This window comes from Mus musculus, chromosome 4 (assembly GCF_000001635.26).
Source record: "Mus musculus strain C57BL/6J chromosome 4, GRCm38.p6 C57BL/6J".
Lineage (NCBI taxonomy): Eukaryota > Metazoa > Chordata > Mammalia > Rodentia > Muridae > Mus > Mus musculus.
The window spans coordinates 145576073-145602867 of NC_000070.6; the positions used below are offsets into that span (position 1 = coordinate 145576073).

General features: G+C 39.3%; 1 protein-coding gene and 1 pseudogene across 4 annotated transcripts in view; one reads left to right on the top strand and one right to left on the bottom strand.

The window, feature by feature from the left end:
• Positions 1–816: 816 nt before the first annotated feature.
• Gm13226 lies at positions 817–1258 on the bottom strand (annotated as a pseudogene).
• A 7841-nt stretch (positions 1259–9099) lies between these two features.
• The window catches only part of Gm13212 (predicted gene 13212), a 40172-nt gene continuing 22476 nt past the window's right edge, over positions 9100–26795 (top strand). Inside the window, exons 1-3 of one of the 4 annotated variants that reach the window (XM_030253641.1) lie at positions 9100–9440; positions 11360–11452; positions 16860–16929. The gene's annotated coding sequence lies outside the window, so the exon portion shown is untranslated. Of the gene's footprint in view, positions 9441–11359; positions 11453–16857; positions 16930–26795 lie in introns of those variants that run through there. The other 3 variants (XM_030253642.1, NM_001324416.1, XM_017320298.2) reach the window with 3 other exon arrangements.

Sequence of the window (26795 nt, forward strand, 5' to 3'; positions counted from 1 at the left end):
CACACACACTGCTATTGTGGTAGGGGTAACATTTTCATCCATAGTTGAAGAATCTCCTAAATCGTCATCAGTTAGATAAGAGACTGAAGGCCTGAGGGAGTTAGAGGTCAGGTGGGGTGGGAGATGGGGGGGTGGGGAATCTTGTGGAGACAGGGGGTGGGGAAGAGGTAATGGATGTTGAACAGTTAAGAGTTGGAAGGTAGACGGCAGAGGTGGGGAGGGGGTTGGCTATAAAATCTGGAGTGTAAAAATAAATTAATAAATAAATTTTAAAGAGAAAGAAAATACATTAAAGACAAGGCAAAACAAAACAAACCCCCCACAAAAACTACCTTGAAGTCATTATGAGCTAAGTACAACAAGTCAGGAAAAAAAATAGCAAAACAATGTATCATGGTAATTTTCTTTCTTTTGATTCTTTTATATTATTAGATATTTTCTTTATTTTATTTTTAAGGGAAGAATGCTCTGGGTTTTTGTTGTTGTTGTTGTTGTTTTCTTTTAGATTTATTTATTATATGTAAGTACACTGTAGCTGTCTTCAGACATTCCAGAAGAGGGCACCAGATCTCTTTACAGATGGTTGTGAGCCACCATGTGGTTGCTGGGAATTGAACTCAGGACCTTTGGAAAAGCAGTCAGTGTCAGTGCTCTTAACTGCTGAGCCATCTCTCCAGCCCGATAGTTTCTTTATTTACATTTCAAATGCTATCCCAAACATTCTCTATACCCACCCACTCTCACTTCTTTTTTTTTTTTTTTTTTTTTTTTTTTTTGGAAGTCAGTTGTCTCTTTATTGCTTCAGGGGTGTGTGGCTCAGGAGCTCTTGGTGGGGCAGGTCCGTTTCCTCTTCACCACCACAGGCTTCTGGCTTCGAAGGATGGCTCTGGCCCTGCGGATGGCCGCCATACGCAGATCAGGGCGGTACTTGTTCTTTCGGATCATGTGTCTGATGCTGCTGAGGGTAGCCCGAGCATTCTTGTTGATGGTGGTCCTCACATAAGAAGTGGCAGGTTTTCGCTGACCAGATCTGCGTTTCATAACTACCACGACCCCTTTGCTATCGGCCGCCTGCTCCACTCCGACGGTCTTGCGGTGAATTAGCCCGTTGTAGCAGAAGGAGTTTCGGGCTTTCAGATTATTTGGCTCCGTGCTGTATTCCTCTTGATCAAGAAACTGGAGCAGTTCCGGACGACCATCCACTGCAGATGCGCGGACATGGCAGCGGCTCCTCTCCCTACGGCGGCCGGAGACGGAAAGAGGACTCCCACTTCTTGACCCTGGCATTCCCCTGTACTGGGGCATATAAAGTTTGCAAGACCAAGGGGCCTCTCTTCCAATGATGGCCGACTTGGCCATCTTCTGCTACATATGTAGCTAGAGACACGAGCTCTGGGGATACTGGTTAGTTCATATTGTTGTTCCACCTATAGGGTTGCAGACCCCTTCAGCTCCTTCGGTGATTTCTCTAGCTTCTCCATTCGGGGCCCTGTGTTCTGTCCTATATATAACTTGTAGCATCCACTTCTGTATTTTCCAGGCACTTGCATAGCCTTATACAAGACAGCTATATCAGGGACCCTTCAGCAAAATCTTGCTGATGTGTTCAACATCCTTAATTATCAGGGAAATGCAAATCAAAACAACCTTGAGATTCTACCCCATACCAGTGAGGATGGCTAAGATCAAAACTTCAGGTGACAGCAGATGCTGGTGAGGATGTGGAGAAAGAGGAACACTCCTCCATTGCTGGTGGGATTTCAAGCTTGTACAACCACTCTGGAAGTCAGTTTAGCGGTTCCTCAGAAAATTGGACATAGTACAACCGGAAGATCCAGCAATACCTCTCCTGGGCATATACCCAGAAGATGTTCCAACTGGTAATAAGAACTCATGGTAATTTTCTAATGCTCCAATTTACTTTCACTAAGGTTTACCTTGTATTTCAGTTATGGTTAGTAGAGCCTCATTTACTGTCTTGGGAAGGCTTAGTCTTTGCTTTGCAGGATTATGTATGAGTATAAAAGAAAACAAGAATTTAGGCTAAAATACCAGCTGTTCTAGAATTTAGCCCATCATTGCCTATATGAAAGAAATATAAGGCTTTAGGTTCACTTCCCAGCCCCATAAACAAACAACTAGACAAACAAAAACCCAGTTTTAGACATACTTCATACTTAGAAATTCTGAACTGTTGCATCAGCAACCTTATCTTTCCTTCCTTGACATACTTTTCCACCTTTAAACTCCACCTAAACTTCTGTTCCACCACACCAGATTTAGCAGAGTATGTAGACACCTGATTCACTGAGGATGAAGCAATGCTAGTTTAGGAAATCTAGTTCCTAAAGAAAAGTGATTTCAGGCATAATGTGCTGAGTATGAAGTTCCCTTAACTGTGGAAAATACCATATTTCTATAGAGGAGGTTAGGAGTTAGGGTTCTAAATTAGAATTAGAATAATTAATTTCAGTTTAAAATAATTTATTATTTAGAATTCATGAACAGAGCCAGCAGATCTGCAGTCCCTTTCAGATGTTGACAAGATTGAAGGAAGTGAGATGGAAGGGATCTTGTTGGCTGTAGGAAGCATGAAATGGGGGGAATAGGAAAATCGCCTTAATTACAATTCAAATCTTATTCTGATCTGGTATGTATTTCCTCCAATGAAAAGTTTTTATGTGATAATCCACCATATTTGATTTTGCAATATGGGAGCTGGGCAGATATCTAAAAGTTCATCCTGATAGGGAATTGGCGTTTGGAACTGAGTGTTAATTAGCTCATCGATTAATTTTTCCTCCACTAAAATGAAAAAAGAGTTTGCTAGATATGACCTGAATGTCTTTTTACCCCACTCCAAAAACTTGAACAGTTTTGTTGGCTTTATAGAAAATGCATTGATATATGAAGTTGGGGTTTTTAATAATCATTTTTATTAACTATCTAATTTTGTTTTGCAGTTTCTTTCATTTTCTAGAACTGCATTTTGAACCCTGGGAACCATGAGCAACTACAATGTGTCATTGGTCGGCCCAGCTCCTTGGGGTTTCTGGCTCCAAGGTGGCAAGGATTTCAACATATCTCTGACAATCTCTAGTGTAAGCAACCTCGACAGACGTTACTACAAATGCTCATTCACTGTCTGGCCCTGGGAACTGCAGGAGTGGATCCTTGAATTCTCTTTTGACCTGTGTTAACTTGTTACCATGTGGGGTTCTTGTTTTTTCCATCTTACCAGGTTTGGCTGTCTAATAAAGATGTAGAGGGAAGGCACTTGACAAGGACAGCTTGTTTAGTTCAGCTTGTTTTCAGTTTCTCCAGTAATGACAGAAGTAAAATAGAAAACATCTAACTGAGGAGCCAGTTCTACGGTTTTGAGTAGTCCCTAGTATGAGAAAATCTCTGAGGTATAATTTCTTCGAAAGTATTTTCATGGCATTGTACTATCATGTTTTAATGACCCCCTTTTTTTTCAGTTCCAAAAACTGTTAACACTAGTGACCATGACTGGTTTGGGCATTATTTCCTCAACTCACATTCTGTGGAGGTAATAGTCAGGAGTAAGATGGGGAAAAGCTACTTAGGTCTGTGGAGAGAAGCATGAGGCTCTGCAGCTAGATGGTCAGCCTCTGTGTAATTGAGATTTGACTTTTTACCAGGTTGGGGATTTAGTTGAATATTTTATGTATGTGTGTGTGTCTGTATGTCTGTGTGTCTGTGTGTCTGTCTGTCTGTAGGTCTGTCTGTCTCTGTGTGTCTGTGTGTTTTTGTGTCTGTCTGTCTGTCTGTCTGTATGTCTGTCTGTCTGTCTGTCTCTGTGTGTGTGTGTGTGTTTGTGTGTGTGTGTGTGTGTGTGTGTGTGTGTGTGTGTGTGTGTGTGTGTCTGTAGAGACAGAGAGAGGGAGAATGAAAAGGAGAGAGGGGAGTCAGGCAAGACTAACACTGTGTAGCTCTGGATGATCTGAAACTTTCTATGTAAACCAGGCTGGCTTTGAACTCACAGAGACATCCTGCTTCTACCTCCCCAGTGCTGAGAGTAGAGGTGTGTATCATCATGTCTGGGCTTAGGATGTCTTGATGATTTTGAGAAGGGGTAATTACAATCAGGCCCAGTTTTACTCACCAAGAGGTGATTATTACTATTATTTATTTGTATAACTTCTTCTGTGTGTGTGTGTGTGTGTTTGTGTATTTGTGTGTGTGTGTCCTGGCAGATGGTCTGAGATGCTAATCTTGGGTTGTGATTCTGATAAGAGGGAACACTGTGTACACACATACATGCCCTTCCCAGGCACAGAGAAATGCTTTCTTTCCTTGTGTAGACAGAGTGCTAATTAAAGCATTTTGAACATACTGACTAAAAGCGGCCATCCTAACTAAGCTGCTCAGTTATTTCTGTTCTCTTACAAAAGTGTCTGCATTCTCCTGTGATCTATTTTGGGCCTGTCCAGTAGGGCATGCAATTCATTCTGGACTGGACAGGATTGGGAGGGTAGAAGAGAAGGGAATGTTGGCTCAATTGGGCAGCTAGGCTTTTGGCCAGCTAGTAGCCTTATTTTTAACCCCTTAACTGGTATAGTTTAAACTTGTCCAATAACAGTGTCCAATGAAAATTTGTGCCTCAAAATATTTATATTATGTCAAGATTATTGTTTCCAATGCCATGCTTATTTTAATTACCTCTATGATCATGTGTATTTTGCTTTTTATATAGAATGTTTGGAATAATTTTCAGTGATCATCAGGTTTTTTAATTAATAGTATTAAGAAGCAGTTAAAACCTGATGGTGTGCCTTAAAATGTGTAATTAAATGGTTGTCTTATGTAATGATACCTGTGAAAATTCTATCAAAGTTTGGTACATTAAAATCTCTCAATTATTTATTATCTTTTGTAATAATATATAATAAAAAAAGAAAGGCTTGAAATATTTAGTCCCTCAGTTTTAGGGAATATGGCAATCATTATTATATTGTTAAAGGGCCTAGAGGAGGATCCAGCATACAGTGTAGAAGACATCAAGCTGTAAGGTACATGTCATGTATCCCCAAGGACAGTTTGTACTGATGGAGAAACAATGACCTAGGGAAGATTGTCTGGGACAATTTCATAGACTAGGACTTTCAGGTGTGGTCTGGCACTACATCTACCACAGGTCACCAAGCTGCTTACTACATCCATTCCTTCACTTCTGGTAAAAAAAAAAATGTACTTTTTCTTGCACTGAAGAGAAAACCCTGTGGTTTTACATTCCTGGTTACCATAGAGCTCATTTTTGACCAAAGTTTCCTTTTGCCCTCTACAGAAAAAAATATTTTTTATAGATGTATCTAGTTCTTAGGATGTTAATGTCGTGTTAGTGTAAATGGAAAGATAGTCAAAAGATGTTTTCTAGAATATAAATTGTGTTGTTGAGATATACAAAGTGTGACTACATTGCTGACTCTATAGACATAAAACATGCATGTGCTGCTGGCAGAATCCCAGCAATCAGAACACCGTGGCAGGAATATTCCTCTTCATTTGAGGTCAGACTCTACATCAAAGTGACATTCCAACCCGTGAGCCCCAATTTCTTCTTCTGGCCTGCATGGATTCTCCACATGTATTGAGTTGAATTTCTTACCCTTTTCTGCAGCTGTGTCTGTGTATTTTCAAATTTTTATTGCTATATTGTCAGAGAACTAAGTGCCATCAGGATCTTGATATTGTCATTTCTATGGTCCATCACCAGCCTTATATTTGTAAATAGTTGTCCTTCAACACAGGCTGAGATGCTTGAAGGGCAGGCAGCTCTCTATGCCTAAAGGTAATCCACAGAAATTCTGGTGATGTCTCACACATGATTGCTTGTAAGAAAAAAACCTGACATCCAATTCCTGGGACAAGAACTGGAGGGTGGAATTTCTAGATATAAAAAGAGATGTAGGAGCCGGGCATGGTGGCACACACCTTTAATCCCAGCACTTGGGAGGCAGAGGCAGGCGAATTTCTGAGTTCGAGGCCAGCCTGGTCTACAGAGTGAGTTCCAGGACAGCTAGGGCTATACAGAGAAACCCTGTCAAGAAAAACCAAAAAAAAAAAAAAAAAAAAAGAGATGTAGGGAGGAGAATGCAGATGTAGGAGATTTAGTGGGAGACAGAGAAGAGAACAGATAGATGGGAACAGAGCCAGTGAGAGGTTAAGAGGTATCTATGTATGAGGTCATAGGTTTGACTTGTCTTAAATTTAAACGATAGCTAGGAGACTGCTCCCGTGAAAGTTTTATGCTTTACACTATATAGAAACCTCCTTCTCATTATTTATAACACTGGTGTGTGTGTCCACAAACACTCCCAGTAGTCATGTCCACACACCCTTGTTTATCATAAATATATAACATTTAACCAGAGTGCTATTGGTATTTAAGTCAAATTAGACTTTGATTGGTTATTCCCAATAAATTCATGATATCTTTGACCTAGCATATTTTGGAAGAACGAGAAAATATAGATCAAAGACTTTTTTGGTTGGTTCTGTGTATATATTTCACTTTGTGTAGCTTGCAAAGCACTTTCCCATAACGAGGACACTGGAATATAAGAGTCAATGTTCTTGGAGGCACCAGTTTGACCACTTCATATACAATGAGTTGTGTCAGTCCTGTCTTTAGCAATGAACACTTATTGTCAGTTTATAAAAAGCAAGCCCTTTCTTTTGTTGTCAGTGTCCTGCAATCTTTGGGTATTTTTATGAGACCACTTTGGCTAGCAGCTCACTTTATGTAACACAGTGAAAAATACAAGATCAACTGGAACTCCATCTCCTTCAGTATTCAAAGACTTCATTTGAATCATCTTCATACACTTATAAAGTCGTACTTTTCAAAGAAAAAAATTTTTTTGCAAACATCTTATGAAGAATATATCGAGCAGAACTCCATGAAGTCTTGCTCCATGGTGCTTTCCTATGCATTAGCAGAACCATAAGTGTGACAATGTATTATATAAAAGATCTAACTTGATGCGTTGATAAATGATAATTTATGTACTTTTTCATGTCCTGCCCAGAAACTGCATGTGAGTCATTTACTGAAAGCATGAAATACAGGCTTAAAGCACATTTCAAAATGCATAAACAGTTATGGGTATGGTTGATAAAAGTCATGTTTATAAATGTTTATTGTCTTGATCATGTGGACCCAGTTACCTAATCCTTTATAAAACTCTGTTAAAGATTATTGTTCACTATCCCATTCTTTCCCCCATGTGATGGTTCCCTTGATGTTCTAGAAACACTCCAAAGCTCTCTATTAAGGTCAGCCAGAGAGATACAAACAGACAACAGATTACACAGGTAGACACAAACATGGAGACAAAAGGCAGACAGAAAGGGAGAGATACTCAAGGCAGCCTTCAGGAAGTTACAGATTTAAACTAACTGAACAGACACACAGGTTGGAAGGCACAGGGAACATGAAGTAGAGAATTCAACTTTGGACTCACACTTAGTTAAATGCTCTGAGGGAAAGGCTTTTATTTCTTTCCTTAACTCAGATGCATTATTAATCACCAGTATGTTTAATCTATTCACATATGAGGAATCAATTAACTTGTGACATTTTTTTTTGCATAAGTACAATATGGGGAAAACTAAAACTCAACACAATGGGAAACAAGTAACCCTGCCATCTGAAAGGTGTCCATGGGCACAGAACCCTATTTAAAGACAGACCCCCAGGTTTGGGCTTGTGCTTCTGAGCTCTCACCTCCATGCTGAGCTAGAATCCATTTTAACCTCTCATAATCATCACAACAGGTTTTGAACCTAAGAGGTCACATGAGAATCCTGGAACTCATTACAATCATGAAAAGAGTTGACTTCCTAGCAATAGTCTAATGAGACTTGGGTAAATCTCGAGTCTCCTTTCCCCCACTTATGCTGACATGCATGGGTGTCATAGAGTGTTACAGGGAACAATCAGGAAACCATTTATCAACCAACAGTGCAGTATGTATTGCATTTTTGTTCTAGTTTTCTTTCATCCTTTTATCCTTTCTTTCTTTCTTTCTCTCTCTCTCTCTCTCTCTCTTTCTTTCTTCCTTCTTACTTCCTTTCCTTACTTTTTTTTTTGATAAAGATCAGGACAGTTTTCCGAAGGAGTTTCATTTATTGCCTCATCCTTCATGCAGTAAATAATATTGTGCCTTGACCTAACATCATTTTAATTCATCATTTTCTTTGATTGAGGCATCCACCTCCTCTACTTTTTCTTTAAGTCTGATAATCTGTCTCCCACAGGTTCTCTATGTATCAATTTTATTTGCCTCACTGCATTTTCTCTTCAGGATTTTTTTTTTTTTGGCATTTCTAAGCATTTATTGAACTCAATTTTAATATTTTATATTGTCATTTCCTTCAGGAATCTGGTATTATTTTCTTGCCCATGATTTATTTTGTTCCTCTCTGAGTGGATTTACATGGTTTACAAACTTTCATCTCCTTGATCATTACTGTGGGTTTTCAATTCTTTGTCTTGGATATCACATAAATTGTGCTCCTTATAGGATACCTCTATGGTTTGCGGTTTGAGCCAAGGACATTTTATCTAAGTTATTGTTTGTTTTGGGTATCTGTTCTGAGCATCAGAATTCAAAGGGATTTCTTAATTGTGTGCATTTTTAGCCCAGAGGAAAAGACTCACAATATGAGAAGTTAGTATGCGTTGTATCTGAAGGGTTCAGAACCCAGGTGCAGTGTCCTACTACATCCAGTTCTGGTCTAGTCTGGCAGCAACCTTGTGGGGAAGCTGTGCAGAGTAGGTCATGGGAAGTTGTGTGAGAGGCAGCCTGCAACAGAGTTGGAGGAGTGGTTCCTGATGGGGAGGGTGGGCCTCCAGCCTGATTAGATGAGTTTAAGAAAAAGACAAATTAAAAGCAAAGGAACGAGCAAGAAAGGAAGCAAGGAAGCAAAAATTCAAAACACCAAACATTGCTGTGAAGAATTGGGAAGCTAATTAATTAAAAGGTCCCTAAGTAGGTGGGCTTAGAAGAATTGCAGGAAGCTGCTGAATATTGGGCGGGTCCAGAAGGAGGGGCAAGCAGAAGTGAAGGGAAGTTCCGCGGTTTCATCTTTCTTTTTGCATCTCGGCTGCCTCGTGATCAGGAAGTTATGGAGGGAGACTAGCGCCTAGTATTTGCGGAACCTGAAAACTTTCTTAAGCAGCAGTTGTTGTGCTGGCCTCCTAGGACATTGAGCAGCTGGTCCTGTCACCTTCCAGGTCAGAGGAGCTGTTGGACTGGGGAACGGGCAGGAGCTGGGCAGGGGCGTGGAGCAGGGGTGCATTTTCTGCCGTCCCTCTCACAATTCAGTGTTTGCGGAACCTGAAAACTTCTTTAAGCTGCAGTTGCTGTGCTGGCCTCCTAGGACATTGAGCAGCTGGTCCTGTCACCTTCCAGGTCAGAGGAGCTGTTGGGCTGGTAAATGGGCAGGAGCAGGGCAGGCATGTGGAGCAGGGGTGCATTTTCTGCCGCCACTCTCCCAATTTTGTTGTGGATATCTTACCATTATCAGGAAGTTTGAGATCCTGTGAATTGGGTTCATGGTGATGTTTTAATTAATTTTATGGTTGCCAGATTTTTTTTTTTTTTTAATAACCCCGTAGATCCTTGGCCGTCTCTGGAGTTTGTGTATTGGGATGGTTGTCTTTGCAAAAGCCATAATAAAGCTCCTCGAATTCAAATTCATTCATGCTTTCTTATCTCCCTTGTTCCTCCATTTGCCATTTCGTTTCCCTTTCTCCAGGGAACTGGATACGCATCTCTAGAGAGCTTTGTAGGTATTTGTCATATGGGGACCAGTGCAGATTTGATTGAATTCGAAAATATTCGTTATAAAGTACTGTTGAAAGACCCAAAAGGAGAGGACTCTCCCACGTTCTGACTCAGGAGAGGCGACACCCCAAATTACTCGAGAAACGGTTTTGATGCAAATTGCAAGAGGACTTTTATTTCAAGAGAGCTCTCAGGTCCACAGTCATACACCATGCAGTGCTAGAGGACTGTGGTATGCAGAGTAGCTGGGTAAGGGGGTATTTAAAGGAAGGAACCACAAGTCAAGGGGGTGGGAGGGCGTTGTTGGAAAATACCAAAAATACCAGTTAAGTGGAAAGTCAAGACAGCTGTCTATGAGTCTCAATAACATTAGCACATTTGCATAGTGAGTTCCTGGAGTGGTCGGGGTGGGTCAAGGTGACTTTCTTTGAAAGCACAGCTTATAAGTGGGTGGGTGGAGGAATGTTGCTATCTGTTTTATGATTAGCATACCTTGGGGGCATTGAGTCACAAGGATCTTGTTTTTAAGCCTGACCCTAAAGGCTTACTTTTTGTTTTTATGTTTCAATTTTTAACTGTCTCCTGGCTGTAAATATTAATATTAACCTAGCAAAGTTATAGTCCCCGTTAGTTTAACACTGAGGTATATGCAGTCTTTGATGTAAATACAGGATTGAGAAATGCGTCTTCATAGGCTTAGTTATTAATATTACACCTTAGGTTTGAATAAAACATGAAGACAGGATTGCAGCAAGGTACAGCTGAGAAGAAGATATATAGTGGGTCTGTTCACCCTGAGTGTTGCCAGAGAAAAACTAATTGTACCACGTGGACAAGTTTTATAAAATAATACATCCTGACTAAGAGATGGATTTGGTCACATGCTACAGGCAGTTTTATAGGCCACTGTAGTTTCCTATGAGGCTTTTATTATTTTTCTAAGACATGCAACCTGCAGCAATGCACGAAGATGTCTGGATATCTAGGTCTTATGCTGGTGGTTGGGTTAATTTTTGGCATTTCAGTCTGAGGGAGAAAGCATTTAGAGATATCTGGTTGGTTCCAAAATGAACCAAGCCATCAGGTGTGTGTGGGGGGGGGGATTAAGGGTGAGATGGAGGATGGAGGGGCAGGCCAAGAGATAACCAGGAGCCAAGAAAACACCTACCCAACTATGACTTCATTGATTTGTTAACAGGCACCCCAGCTAGCCATTCCTCCTGAATTTCTTTGAATCCTTCCAAGGTTCTGCCCAGCATGCTGTGAGAGAATGATTTCAGGCAAAGATATTTTAATAAGTGGAAAACTTACTATGGATTAAGACAAAATTAGACAGCACCTTTGGAATGATTATGGTTGCTCACTTACATAAGAAAAATGACTCCTTGCTTCATGAAAAGCCAATGCACATTCATGGTCTGTTGAGTTTTTCATAATATCTTCTCTTTCCCTCATGTTTATACTTTTATCAGGTATTGACATTTCTCATTTGTGTTCCATGAAAAGTTCCAGGTTCAGTCTGAATAATATTTTCCCATTTTCAGATATTCATATGCTCAGCCAAATGTGCATAACTGTAAATCAACACTAAGAGCACCTGATGGTTAAGGTCAAGGAGAGTCTCACAAAGGATCCAGGTATGTTAGAGGTATTGAACAAGGGGTGGAGTGGGGCTCACCTGTGAGTAGAAAGAGGACATGAATTTGATTTTGCCAGATTCTATTTCCTTAATGATTGTGGAAAAGAATAATATTAGATGTGATGATATGGATTTCCCATGGTAGGCAGTTTTGTCAGTCGTCACTTGATGTTAATATTATTAATTATGATGCCGGGAAATCGCTGTTGCCCATTGTAATCAAAGTTTATTTTACCCAGATTGAAAGCATCATCAGGCTATGGTTGTGACAAGGGCAATTTATACATAAAGCAAATGTCAGCAGTAGATTTCCCTCCTAGGGCCCGTGACCTTCCTTATGAATTTTCAGGCAGATTTTCACTGTAACCTATGTATTTTTTTTTTTTTTTTGTGGAGCTTGAACCAGAAAACCTTCTGTTACCCACAGATAGTCTTGCCAGTATCATAAAAATTTCCATGCCTTGTCTGGCAGATTCAGATTGCAGCAAGCAGGTTGCAAACCTGAGTATATACACTGATAACTCTGCTTCCTGCCCCAATTTGCCTAGCAGTTTTTGTCACTATGAAAGTTCCCACCAGGGTGTGTAAGGTGTCTGCTGAGAGTGAATGGTCTGATATGAGGTGGTTTTCTCCAGAAGGTCTACTTGCTTTCTGAATCACCTATTCTGTCCACTCTAAATGTTTTCCTGTCCTTGACCTGTGTTCTTATTGATGCTCTGTGTTGCATTAATCCCCATTAGAGTGGAATAATTATTGTTGACCTTCTCTGTACTGTTTGCTTTAGTTTTGAGTCTGTTTGCATTATTTCTGAGGTATGTTTCTTCTCTTATATTCTTGAGAACTTTTATACTGAGCAGTGTCTACTTTTTACCACAGGGCTGTTATAAGTAAGTTTCATTCTCCTATTGTCACTGTAATTTGGGAGGATTCCTGCCTACATCTATTAACCTAGGCCTAGTCATGTAAGCTTCTAGTCTCCATACACTATTATCTAGGCCTGGTGTGTTTTCAGCCTCTGAAATTTGCTGCTGAATAAGCTCCCCCTCTCTTATTCCTTGTCAATGCTTACCTGGCTGATTCAAATCAGTTTTTCCAGCTCAAACCGAGCTGAGTTCTTCTCTCGGACACTGATTTGCTCCACTTGGCCTTAAATTTACTGTAGAAATCTTTTCTCATAATCTGGCTCTTTCTCTTTCTCCTGTTCATTCTGTCTTTACCTGTGCCTAGCATGTTCTATCTTCAATCTGACTCTGTAAAACTCTCCCAGTAAATCTGTTTCCTTCTCCCTCTCTGTGGCTCTACTCTCTCAACTGTACTGTACTGCAGCCCATGCACTCTACTGTATTCCTTTATTATTCTCTTCTTTGTGTAATGTCTTTCTCTCCCTCAAGTAGCTTCCCTGTCCTCTCATTACAGCAAAGTTGGGCATATCCTATTCTGTCAGATATTTCTCTAATATTCCATGTTTTCTGTCATTCAATTAGACACCACTTTCAAACACGAGTGCGTCCTTCTACATATAAACTGTAGTTTTGATATTTTGGATTAAAGTGAGTACTAAGGTCTTGCCTGTACTAAAACCAGAGTGATTAATGTTGTGTGCCTTGGGCTGAACCACACCCTAAGTCACAACAGGTTTAAGTATCGCTACCCAGTGTGATGTCAGTTTAGTTCTGTACAATTTCTTCTTCCTGAAATGAAAACCAAGATCCACATATACTACTCTTCAGTATGTTGATATCTGTTTCATTTCTTCTGACTTCTACTAGGGACTTTATTATATGTTCTTTGAAGATCGGTCGATGACATTCTGTTCTTTATGAGATTATGTTCCTTAGGATTTTTAATCTGGAAGATTTTGCTGGCAGTGTAGGTGGCAAAGTATGTTCACTTTGTTCTCAATTCCTTGTGCGCGATAGAGCTTTACTGTGTTGTATATGAGAAATACTTACTAGTTCTCTTGTGTTTATTCATTCTTAGCAAGAAATTTCTTATTTCCTATGACCTCATGAAAAATGTCTGCCTTATTCTTTTTGTTTTGTTTTGTTTTTGTTTTTTCTAGACAGGGCTTCTCTGTATAGCCCTGGAACTCACTCTGTAAGTCCTGGCTATCCTGGAACTCACTCCATAGACCAGGTTGGCCTCAAACTCAGAAATCTACCTGCCTCTGCCTCCCAAGTGCTGGGATTAAAGGCCTGCTCCACCACTGCCTGGATCTAAGTAGGTTTTTGACTCAAAAACATGTCCTAATGAATTACTACATTCAAGTTTACTTTATATACTGTTAATACTAGTAGCCACTTACTTTCGGTTGCCAGTTATTTTCTCTCAGGGCTTGAAAAATATTATTCATTCACTCTTGATTCTAATCTATGTGTAAATATTTATTAGTATTGTATGCTACTGTAATGTCACCACACTGATGGTAAGGGATAGGACAAGACAATAGGAAAAGAGATGTGCATTGTTATAGCACTTAGATGTGACAAAAGCCAGAAACATCTGGGAGTAGAGAAAGCCTATCTGTAATAGCCTTTCCTAGGGAATGCTACGCTAGAATGCTATGTTCTTGTACTCAAGAGTCCCAGGGTCTGAACACACTACCCATTACTATTATAGTTTGTCTACTTTCAAAATATTGGGATGAAAGAAGTGATAGTAAAAATGGACTGGAAGGCTGATAAGGACAGAATAAAGTCTCTTCAGAATCAGATGTGATTTTGAGGAAATGCCAGTGTTAAATTTTAAAGTAAAAGCCCTAGTGTTCATATTGACTTCCTGGTGGATGTGAAACCATGGGTTATTCTTTCCATCCTAGAATGAGCTCTTGTTCAGTCTCCATGAGATGGAAGATGTACTTTTCCTGTTATACACATAGACTAAATAATTCCCTGATATACATTCATTCCATGTATTTACTATTGTTGAAACTAAAGCCCATCATCTATCACTGAGGCAGGAATTTAGGATCTGTTGCTGTAAAGTTGACAATACTCAGCCTGTATGTCACAGGCAAGATTCATAAAGTGACATGATCTGCAAAAATGTCCTGATTATTCCCTGAATATTTATGCATTCCTATGCCCACTTTTTCTAGCCCACTTGATGTTGTCTTCAAATGCCTGGGTCGTTAGAGATTTACATATTATCAATTTATGACAGCATTATATTTTTCTCCAAATCTACAATTTTGTTGTACAGAAATTCTTATTTATTTATTTATTTATTTATTTATTTATTTATTTATTTATTAACATGTAAAAACACTGTAGCTGACTTCAGACACTCCAGAAAAGGGTGTCAGATCTCTTTAAGGATGGTTGTGAGCTACCATATGGTTGCTGGGATTTGAACTCATGACCTTTGGAAGAGCAGTCAGTGCTCTTACCTGCTGAGCCATCTCACCAGCCCCAGAAATTCTTCTTGCCATTCAATTTTCCATCACATGAATTAGGGATTATCTTCATTTTTTATGCATATTACAGCTGTTAGAATATTTACAGGGAAACATTCTGGTAGAGTATTTGTATTATCTGTTTTCTTTCCTATTGCACATATTAGAAAAGCTCCTAAAGTTTTCTTTAATCTGTACTATCTAAACCTCCTGGTACTAGCATTTTCAGGTGAATGGTGTTTGTACAAAATCAGTGTGGAGGCTTTGCACATCCTTGTCTCTTCTCTAATTAGTAGGATAGAATGATGACAGATGTCTCTTACACGCATTCACGACCGGCCAGGAAGAACACAGCAAACCAGAATCTTCTGCGGCAAAACTTTATTGCTTACATCTTCAGGAGCAAGAGTGCAAGAGCAAGAGCTCTATTGCTTACATCTTTAGGAGCCAGAGAGCAAGAGCAAGAGCTCTATTGCTTACATCTTTAGGAGCAAGAGAAAGAATGGCGAAACCCCGTCCCCTTTAAGGAGAATTATCCTCCGCCTAGGACGTGTCACTCCCTGATTGGCTGCAGCCCATCGGCCGAGTTGTCGTCACGGGGAAGGCAGAGCACATGGAGTGGAGAACTACCCTTGGCACATGCGCAGATTATTTGTTTACCACTTAGAACACAGGATGTCAGTGCCATCTTGCAACAGCGAATGTGAGGGCGGCTTCCCACAGATGTCTTCAGTTTTTGTAGTGATAGGTTTAAGATGGTGGCTACTATGTTTGTTAGACTCAGTGATGTTCTTTCTTTCTCTTTTTTAAAGATTTATTTATTTCATGTATGTGAGTACACTGTCACTGTCTCCAGACACACCAGAAGAGGACATCAGATCCCATTAAAGATGGTTATAAACCACCATGTGGTTGCTAGGAATTGAACTCAGGACCTCTGAGTGATGTTCTTTCTCTTCCACATTCTTCAGAGCTTTCATAGTGATCCACTGCGATATTTTGCCCTAGGCCTTTCTTAGATATACTGACATGGCTGAGAGCTTTCTCTCACTGATTGTATGTACTTTGTGCCTTGAGTTATTTGGTTTGTGCTTCTTGAAACAGTCTTGCATCTATGGCATGAAATCAAGTTGAGTTCATTTTCTGTATCCATTAGAGAGAATTTTATTATTTTATTCATGCATATTTTTATGGTCATTTGCTTTTGCATCCCGGTATAGACAGCTTTGTGTGATGACTGCACCACATTCCCTTTCTTTCTGTATTCTGCAATATTCTCTGTGCAAGATGATTGTGGGATTTTCTAAAGAAATTTGTGAATACAGTGCTGCATCTATTTAGTCTCAGACAGGGTTAGAAGAAACCCTGCAGGCCTTGATTTCCACACTTGCTTATTGCTGGGCCTAGTGTTAAGACATAGAAAGTTTTCTTGTTCATTTCTTCCTAGGATATCAATTTTTCTCCCTGTTAGTTCTATTAATTGTGTATAACTTTCTACAGCATTCCATCATCTGCTATGCCCCAGTTTCAATATAAACTAATGAGGCACCAAGCCAACAGGACACACATAGAACATAGATATACTGTATCTGCCTGGGAGAATGAAATGTAATCTCCTCAAAGGATTAGATATTGTATTCTAGTATGATGTCTAATGAAACACCGTTCAACTCTAGGCATCATTCATGGTAGGCACTAGCCATTTTTCCTTGACTCTAGACCCAGGAAGATAAGTTCTCAGTAACAACCCTGATAATAGTGTTTTACAGCCTGGATGCATATGCTCTGTGTTTATGCCAGGTGCCCACTGAAGTCAGAAAGAGTCCTCAGATTATACTTCTATTCCTTACTACACTAAATATGTCACTCCATGCTCTCATGTCTGTAGAAGTGTCGACAAGATTCTTTGTATCATTTTGCTTTTAATGTTCTTTTATGTGGTTTATTATTGTCTATTACGTTGTAGTAATTTCATTTTTGTATTTTTCAAACCCTGTTGTGAAACTTCAAGAAGAGTTCCAATATTTGAAACTGGGAGAGGAAAAAGAAAAAGAATGAGTTCTCTGGTAAACACTCCACAGGTCAGTGTGCTGTCCACTTTTCTTTGAAAAATCCTTTTTCATTCAAACCATTCCATAGTTCTGTTATCTACATGTGGTCATGTTATCTAAAAGGATTTTTTTCTAAGCTCTTCATTTTCTTCTGGGATGAGGAGTATTTAATGGTTAGGTCGTTTCACATATATAATACCATTATATTTTCTGTGCAATTTTCATGGACTGAAAACCTGCAAATCTCAAAGGTAATCTATTGTAAATGATGCTCAAAAAATATATTGATTACGAATTTCCACTTTGGATTGAGTTTTGTCCTTTTATATTAGTGTGGAAGAAAGGTCTCTTAATTTGCTTTGGGGTTCCTGTGCTCAGTCTGATGGTTATCTGCAAGCACCACAAATGCATTTGTATTGGTCAGACTGTGGCATAGCCCCCGTCCCCGTCCCTCCCTCCCTTTACTTCCCTTTATAATTTTTTTCCTAAGTAAGACTGAAGCATCCACAGTCCTTCTTGTTAAGTTTCATATGGTTTCATATGGTCTGTGAGTTGTATCTTGGGTATTCCAAGCTTTGGGGCTAATATCCACTTATCAGTGACTGCATACAATGTGTATCCTTCTTAGGATGATATTTTCTAGTTCCATCCACCTGCCTACAAATTTAATGAAGTCATTTTTTTTAAATAGCTGAGTGGTACCCCTTTCTGTAAATGTACCACATTATCTGTATCAATTCCAGTGTTAAAGGACATCTGGATTGTTTCCAGCTCCTGGCTATTGTAAAGAAGTCTCCTTTGAGCATATTGGATCATGCATACTTGTCATATGTTGGATCATCTTTTGGATATATGCTCATGAATGGTATAGCTGGGTCCTCAAGTAGACTATTTCCAATTTTCTGAGGAACCACCAGACTGTTTTCCAGAGTGGCCATACCAGCTTGCAATCAATCCCACCAGCAATGGGTTATCTTCCCCATTCTCCACATCCTAACCAGCATCTGCTGTTACAGGAGTTTTGATCTATTTGCATTTCCCTGATGACTAAGAATGTCATTTCTTTAGGTGCTTCTCAGCCATTCAAGATTCCTCAGTTGAGAATACTTTGTCTCTGTATCCTATTCTTTTTTTGTTGTTGGTTTTTGTTTTTTGTTTTTTTTTTTGTTTTTGTTTTTGTTTTTTTTAAGACAGGGTTTCTCTGTATAGGCCTGGCTGTCCTCTAGAACTCACTCTGTAGACCAGGCTGGCCTTGAACTCAGAAATCTGCCTGCCTCTGCCTCCAGAGTGCTGGGATTAAAGGGGTGGGCCACCTAGCCCGGCTCATTTACATTTCAAATGCTATCCCCTTTTCTAGTTTGCTCTCTGATAATCCTCTATCCTCTCTGACCTCCCTCTGCTCCCCAAACCACCCACTCCCTCTTCCTGGCCCTGGCATTCCTCTATACTGGGGCATAGAATCTTTGCAAGACCAAGGGCCTCTCCTCACACTAAGCCATCCTCTGTTATTCAGCTAGAGACAAGGTCCAACCATGTGTTTTCTTTGACTGGTGGTTTAGTCCAAGGGAGCACTGTTTGTACTGGTTAGTTCATATTGTTGTTCCTCCTATAAGGCTGCAGACCTCTTCATCTCCTTGGGTACTTTCTGTAGCTCCTTCATTTGGGACTCTGTGCTCCATCCAATAGATGACTGTGAGCATCCACTTTCTTTCTCTCTTTCTTTCTCTCTTTCTTTCCTCTTCTCTTCTCTTCTCTTCTCTTCTCTTCTCTTCTCTTCTCTTCTCTTCTCTTCTCTTCTCTTCTCTTCTCTTCTCTTCTCTTCTCTTCTCTTCTCTTCTCTTCTCTTCTCTTCTCTTCTCTTCTCTTCTTCTCTTCTTTTCTTGACAGGGTTTCTCGGTATAGCCCTGGCTGTCCTGGAACTCACTTTGTAGACCAGGCTGGCCTCGAACTCAGAAATCCTAATGCGTCTACCTCCCAAGTGCTGGGGTTAAAGGCATGCTCCATCACCTCCTGGTTGAACATCCAGTTTATTTGCCAGGAACTGGCATAGCTTCAGAGGAGACAGGCATATCAGGGTCCTGCCAGCAAAATCTTGTTGACAGTTGAAATAGTGTCTGGGTTTGGGGGTTGTTTATGGGATGGATCCCCGGGTAGGGCAGTCTCTGGATGGCCCTTCCTTCAGTCTCAGCTCCAAACTTTGTCTCTGTAACTCCTTCAGTGGCTGCATACCCTATTTTTAATAGGGTTATTTGGTTCTCTAGAGTCTAACTTCTTGAGTTCTTTCTATATAGTGGACATTAGCCCTCTGTTAGACAGGAATGGTTAAGATCTTTTACCATTCCGTGAATTGCTGTTTTGTCCTATTGACAGTGGTTTTTTTTTTTTTTTTTTTTTTTTTTTGCCTTACAGAAGTTTTTCAATTTTATGAGATCCCATTTGTCCATAGTTGACCTTTTTTTTTTTTTTAAGATTTATTTATTTATATGTAAGTACACTATAGCTGTCTTCAGACACTCCAGAAGAGGGAGTCAGATCTCATTACTGATGATTGTGAGCCACCATGTGGTTGCTGGGATTTGAACTGCAGACCTTCTGAAGAGAAGTCGGGTGCTCTTACCCACTGAGCCATCTCACCAGCCCATAGTTGACCTTTGAACTTGAGCCATTTCTGTTCTGTTCAGGAAAATTTACCCTTTTCAGATGTGTTGAAGGCTTTTTCCCCCTTTCTCTTGTATTAGATTCAATGTATCTGGTTTTGTGTGGAGGTTCTTGATCCAAGTTGACTTGAGCATTGTACAAGGCGGTAAGCGTGAATCAATTGGCATTCTTCTACATGTGGACTGACACTTGAACCAGCACCATTTGTTGAATATGCTGTCTGTTTTTCACTGGAAGTCTTTGGCCATATATTTTCTTCTGTTTACCTGTTTGGGGTGTAGATGTATACCAACTTTGTATGATGACTTTTTAGTGTTTCTCTTCTTTGCCTTTTACACAATGTTATCCTTTTGGCATTAGTATAAGGTTTGCCTAAGGAAAGAAGAATTCCATGCTAATCTGTGCAGTCCTCAGATACTGTCAGAGGAAACTCTTCCTGCTTCAATCTGACCCATGATATTAATACTATCTAAAGCTAACTTCCTTATTTATTTCATTAAATATTCTCAAATTAATTCTTCATTAAGTATTATTAATTCTTCTTTATGAAAATATCAAATGAAATCACATCACAATGTATTTGATTGTATGTCTTGTTTTTAATTTTGGGTGTAGACACTGATTTTACACTTCTTAACTGGTACAATAGAAAGAAAACTATTTCTTTTGAGTCATTCTTTTTTTTTTTGATTTTTTTTTAAAGATTTATTTATTTATTTAAAGTACACTGTAGCTGTCCTCAGATACTCCAGAAGAGGGAGTCAGATCTCCTTATGGATGGTTGTGAGCCACCATGTGGTTGCTGGGATTTGAACTCCTGACCTTTAGAAGAGCAGTCGGGTGCTCTTACCCACTGAGCCATCTCACCAGCCCGTTTTTTGTTTTTTTGAGACAGGGTTTCTCTGTGTAGCCATGGCTGTCCTAGAACTCACTCTGTAGAACATTCTTCCTGTCATCTCCACATTAGGACTGACCATTCAGGAGATGGTAACGAGGACTCGTTTCAGTAAAACTCCAGCACCAATAGCCCAGCAAAGAACACAGAACTCAGTTACAATATTTATAAGCTGCATGCCTTGGGCAGATATTCAACTACACTATTCTATTCTTCAGCTTTTAGAACCCTTGCTACCTGTGGCTTCTCAGGGTCATGTGTTCTTCTCCATCATTCTTCCACCTCTTCTTCCTCTAACTTCCCCTGCCTCCTTCATCTCCTTCTCTGCCTCTTCTTTTTCTGTCTTTGCCCTTTCTAAAATCTCCAGCCCCACCTTTCCCTTCTATTGCCCAATCACAAGATCTGGCAATTATTCGACCAGTTAAAATGGAGAGAAGGTTCACATGGAATTACATGAGTATATTCCACTGTTCATTGGGGCAGCCCCTCTTGAGGAAGCAGAATAAGCATTAAAGTACAAACAGCACCAGGGCAATCCACATTTTGTTCAATCCCTTTTGTTCAATTAAAAGGCTCTTTTCTCTCACATGTAAATTGAGCACAATTATTGAATTATGAAATTTTAAAAGTAAAAGCACCCTAAACACCCAAGCCATCCATCTTCTCCATTTAGATAAAGCACTCTGCCCTCTATCCTTACTTGAAAGGCTTACAATTTTATACCTGAATTATCTCCTGGTTTTAGCTTGTATCTGAAAACCATCAAATCTATATCATGTCAGTCAATGCTAAGCATCTTGAGTTAGCTATGAGAATACAACAAGTGTTCAGCACCCATAAGAAATCCAAGCACGACCTAAATATTACTTGAAAATATAGGAAGCGTAAAGCATAGCTTCCAAAACCCAACCAAACTGTAGACACAGCTGACAACCTGGACAGTCCCTCACTTCTCAAAATGGTGGAGTATCAGTCTTCAGCCTTCTGGCCAGGATCATCTGTCAGGACTTTGTAAAGCAGAATTTTGAAGGACAGCTTAGCCTGTCTTGACAGATCTATTAGTTGCTCTTCCATATAGTATGTCCTTTTCCTGGACAGGACTTCTGTCTGTAGATGAAGTGAGGCAATTCTTCTCTGGTGGCTATCTCACCACAACTTGAGCAACTCCACTGATGCACATTTCATGATTATACAAAGAGTGGAATCCTGTCAGGAGCAGACATGTCTCTAGTCAAATTATTTTTAAAAATGAAATTGCCTTATTGTCGTATTCTGTGGAATTCTGATGCCTTGAAAACTATTTATATATGCAAAGTATATCTGAACTGTTAAGCCTTGACTACTCTCAACCATATCTCAAAGACAAACCCCTTTTATAATTATCAGGACTATGATTCTGTTACTTGGCCCTTAACTTGTATTTTCAATCATCTAAAAATAGTTTGTAATAGCAGATATAAAAGGCCTGAGTCTAAGCTTTTTATTCTTAAATGTGTTGCATGGGCACAAATCCTATCGAATAGCAATAATATTACTCCCAATTTTTTGAATCAATCTATGAATTTCATACCTTTGAAAAGCTTAACTATATTGAAATAAATTCTGTAGAAATATAAGATATTATAACTTCAATACTACATCAATTATAAAGATTTCTATCACTGTAAGATATGGCCATGCAATGTTTTAAGAGTAAATTTGACAACCTATTCTTATTTGTCTAGTATTCTAATTTCTATAATGCTATATCCTGTCTTTATCTTCCTTACCACTTTTATTTACCTACGAAGGAAGGATAGAGAAGAGGAAAGGAAAGGTAGAAGTCACTGAGTCTAAGCTCTCTAGATCCTTCCCTGTCTAAATCTACAATATTTGTAAAATATTCCTAAAAATGATAACATATCTATGATTCATAAAATAACCAGAACCATACACCACAACATAAGATACTGATATGATGATCTTCTTTTGTCTGCTTATAGCTGAATTGAGGTGAGAAATTCCCTTCTGTGGGCTGAAGGGAGAAAAAAAAAAACCAGGAAAATTGGTTTGGTCAAAGGAGGACTAGTTAGTGTCATTTGCCTTCCAGGCATTATGTGCTGAGAAAGTTCATCGCTTAGATGAAATCTTGACTATGGCAGTCTGAAAGGCTGAATAGGTGATCTAGATATTCTTGAAAAGTTTTGGAAACAACTATTTAGAAGAAACAGCTTCAATGTACTTGAGGTAGAATCAAACAAGGAGACAGAATGGAAGGTCACATAATCTCAACATCCTGGAGTGTGAATCTTAGCAGTGCTGTCTTTCTCTTCTTTCATCCTGCACTATACCAAACTTACAAGCAACATATAATTCTGGAAAGACGTTCATATGGAGCTTGCAGGGTGCACAGACTGATTAGTTAAGATCAATAAAGGAAGACAACTGCCTTTCTTTAGAGATTAGTTTGATCACATAGTCAAACTACAATATAAATTTCCATTCATGCCATCTTCAAGGATGGTATGTAATAAGTCATGAGAATTTTGTACCCAATAAGGGTTATTGGGTGTGTATATAGACATTTTAGTCAAAGCCAGTTCCAGATCTGTCTCTATATGCAGAGACACAAACATCACCACGTATATAGCACCTAGCTTGTTAATTGTGTTAGTCTCCCTTTCCTTCTCCATAGCCAAGGTATTCAGGAGGTCTTCCTTTGTCATTTCTCATTTTTATCAACTTGTAAGGAATCCATAGCTTTATTTTCCTGTGTAAAATAGTAACACATTTGTTATTTTCCATTCTGATTTCAGAATATCCTAAATATAAAAAGGTTGGTTTAGTTTAGTAGTTTTTTCCACAATCGAATGTCTTTTATAGTGTTTTCTTCATTAGCATTTAAAAACTTTAAGGTTAATAAAACATTGTGTAATCAATTTTAGAGAATTTTGTTGCCCACTTTTGCCTGTTTATTATCCCCTTTAGAGTTTTCTTAGACTTCTCACAATTGCTTGTCCTATAGTGTTATATGATATTATTGTAATGTATCTTATATGATAACATTTTAAAAAGCTGCTTCATCATACTAGAGACATATGCTGGACCATTGTGTGTTTTGATTTGTATGGATATTCCCAGAATGGCCATAACCTCTAACAAATGGGTAGTTACAGAATCAGCCTTTTCTGATGCTGAGGACGTTTCCCATTGAAATCCTTATTACGTGTCTATAGACCAGGTTGGCCTCAAACTCAGAAAAGTGCTGGGATTAAAGGCATGCACCACCAATGCCCAGCCTCATTTCAACTCTTAACTGGATGGTTCAACTCAGCTGTTCAGGCTCAAACTACTCTCCCAGCTGACTCATTCAGCCTGGTTCTCAGACACTGAATTGCTCTGCTTGGCCTTAAATTAACTGTAGCAATCTTTTTTAAATCTTCTGGCTCCTTCTCTTTCTCCTGCTCATTCTATTCTGTCTTTACCTGTGCCTAGCATGTTCCCTCTTCAATCTGACTCTGTAAAACTCTCCCAGTAAAACTGTGTCCTTCTCCCTCTCTGTGGCTCTACTCTCTCAACTGTACTACACTGCTGCCCATGCACCCTACTGTATTCCTTTACCATTCTCTTATTCCTGTACTGTCTTTCTCTCCCTTAAGTAGCTTCCCCTTCCTCTCTCACCTCAGGAGTGTTGGGCATATCCTGTTCTCTAAGATCTTTCTCTGATTTTTCACATTTTCTGCCATTCAATTAGACAACACTTTCAAACATGTGCACCTCCTTCTACTTAGTAAATGTACTTTCGTTGTTTGGGATTAGAGCAAATCCTAAAGGCTTGCTTGTATTCCAACCACAGTGAGGAAAGCTGTGTGCCTTGTGCTGAACCACACCCTAAGTCAGAACAGGCTTGAATATCCCTACACAATAGTTTAGTTTGACAGAATTTCTTCCTGAACAAAAACCAATATTAACAAACAATAGTCTTCATTATGTAGATAGCTGTGCTATCTATTCTGACTTCTACCAAGAGTTTCATTGTGAACTTCTTTGCTGATTGGTCAATGAAAATCTGTCCTTTGCGAGACTGTATTCCTTAGCATTTGCAATCTAGAAGGTTTGCGAGCATTATGAGTGGCAAAAATATGGTTCCTAATGTCTCCATTCCTTGTATGGGAGAGAGCTTTACTATGTAGTACATGAGGAATATTTCCTAGTGTTCTTATATTCATTCATTCTTCATAAAAAAATGTCTTATTTCCGAAGTTCTCATGAAAATTTTATGTATTATTCTTTTGTGCATATTTTCATTAGATTATTTTCTATGTAGGTTTTTGAGTAAAACAGTGTCTAAACTTATATATATATACACTGTGTGAAAATATATGTTTTACACTGTCAATACTTGTAGCCACTTTTCTGAATTTAGCATTACAGTTGCCAGTTATTTTCAGGGCTTCAAAAATATGATTCCATACTCTCCTGATTTTAAGCTATGGATAAATATTTAGTACTACTGTATGCTAATATAATATCACCTCTTTTGATGGTAAGGGCTAGGACAAGACAGCTGGAAAGAGATAAACATTGTTACAGCTCTTAGATGTGACAATAGGCAGATACAGTTGGGAGTACAGGAATCCAATTTCTGAGAGACTTTCCTAGGGAATGCTAGGCTAGAATGCTATGGTGTTCTAGTACTCAAGAGTCCCAATGTTTGAACAGTGCATATTGCTATTTGAGTTTATCTACTTTAAAATGGATGTGATGAAACAAGTGATAGTAAACTTTGACTGGAAGGCTCAAGCCTGTGGAATTGTGTCTATTCAGAATCAGGTGTGTATTTAAGGTAATGTCAGTTGCAAGATTTAAAGTCGAAGCCCTAGTGTTCATATTGACTTCATGGTGGAAGTTCTTACTCGCGTTCACGACCGGCCAGGAAGAACACAGCAAACCAGAATCTTCTGTGGCAAAACTTTATTGCTTACATCTTCAGGAGCAAGAGTGCAAGAGCTTTATTGCTTACATCTTTAGGAGCCAGAGCGCAAGAGCTCTATTGCTTACATCTTTAGGAGCCAGAGCGCAAGAGCTCTATTGCTTACATCTTTAGGAGCCAGAGAGAGAGAGGCGAAACCCCGTCCCCTTTAAGGAGAATTATCCTCCGCCTAGGACGTGTCACTCCCTGATTGGCAGCAGCCCATCGGCCGAGTTGTCGTCACGGGGAAGGCAGAGCACATGGGGTGGAGAACTACCCTTGGCACATGCGCAGATTATTTGTTTACCACTTAGAACACATGATGTCAGTGCCATCTTGCAATGGCGAATGTGAGGGCGGCTTCTCACAGGAAGTAGGTAAACCCATGGGTTATTCTTCCCATTCTAGAATGAGCTCTTGTTCAGTCTCCATGAAATGGAAGATGTGCTTTTCCTGTTATACAATTAGATAAAACAATTCCAGGACACACATTTATTTTATGTATTTCTTACTTTTGAATTTAAAGTACAACATCTGTCACTTGAGCAGGAATTTATGGTCTGTTTCTGGTAGAAATGACAACAATACTCAGCCTGTATGTCACAGGTAAGAATCATGAAGTGACATACTTTGAAAAATGTCCTCATTACTCCCTGAAAATTCATGTATTCCTATGCCCATTTTTTAATTACACACTTGATGCTGTCTGTCTACAAATGCCCAGGGCATCAAGTTATACATATTATAAATTTATGACAGCAATGTATTTTTCCCTGCATCTCCAATTTCTGTTTTACAGAAATTCCTGTTGTCAGTAAATTTTCCATCACATGGATTAGGGATTATACTCATTTCATGCATATTACAATTGTTAGAATATTCACAGAGAAACATTCTGGTAGAGGATTTGCATTATCTGGTTTCTTTGGTATTGCAGATATTACAGAGCTCCTAGAGTTTACTCTAATCTGTGCTCTCTAAATCCCCTAGTGCTTGTGTTTTCAGGTGAATGGCCTTCGCACATGAAGTATCCCAGAGTGCTTACACAGTTACCATCTCTTCTTTCCCTGTCTCATCCCTTGTTATTCATGTTTTCATCCTTTCCTTGTGTTTCATGTATGTTCTGAGGAAGGTTTTAGATGGGTATCCATGCTGTCATATATTCATAATTCCATATTCCATGATAAATGACCCCATGGGTTTCCATAACTCCACTTCCTCCTTCTTTTACAGTCTTGCCTTTACCTCACTGCTAGTTTTTTATTCAGCTTTCTCTGAATTGGCAGTTTCCCTTTATTTACAAACCATGTTTGTCTGACTTAGGCTGAAAGCCCCAACAATTTAAATGTATTTCCGTATTTCTACATATAGCAGTATGTCAGTTATAAATTC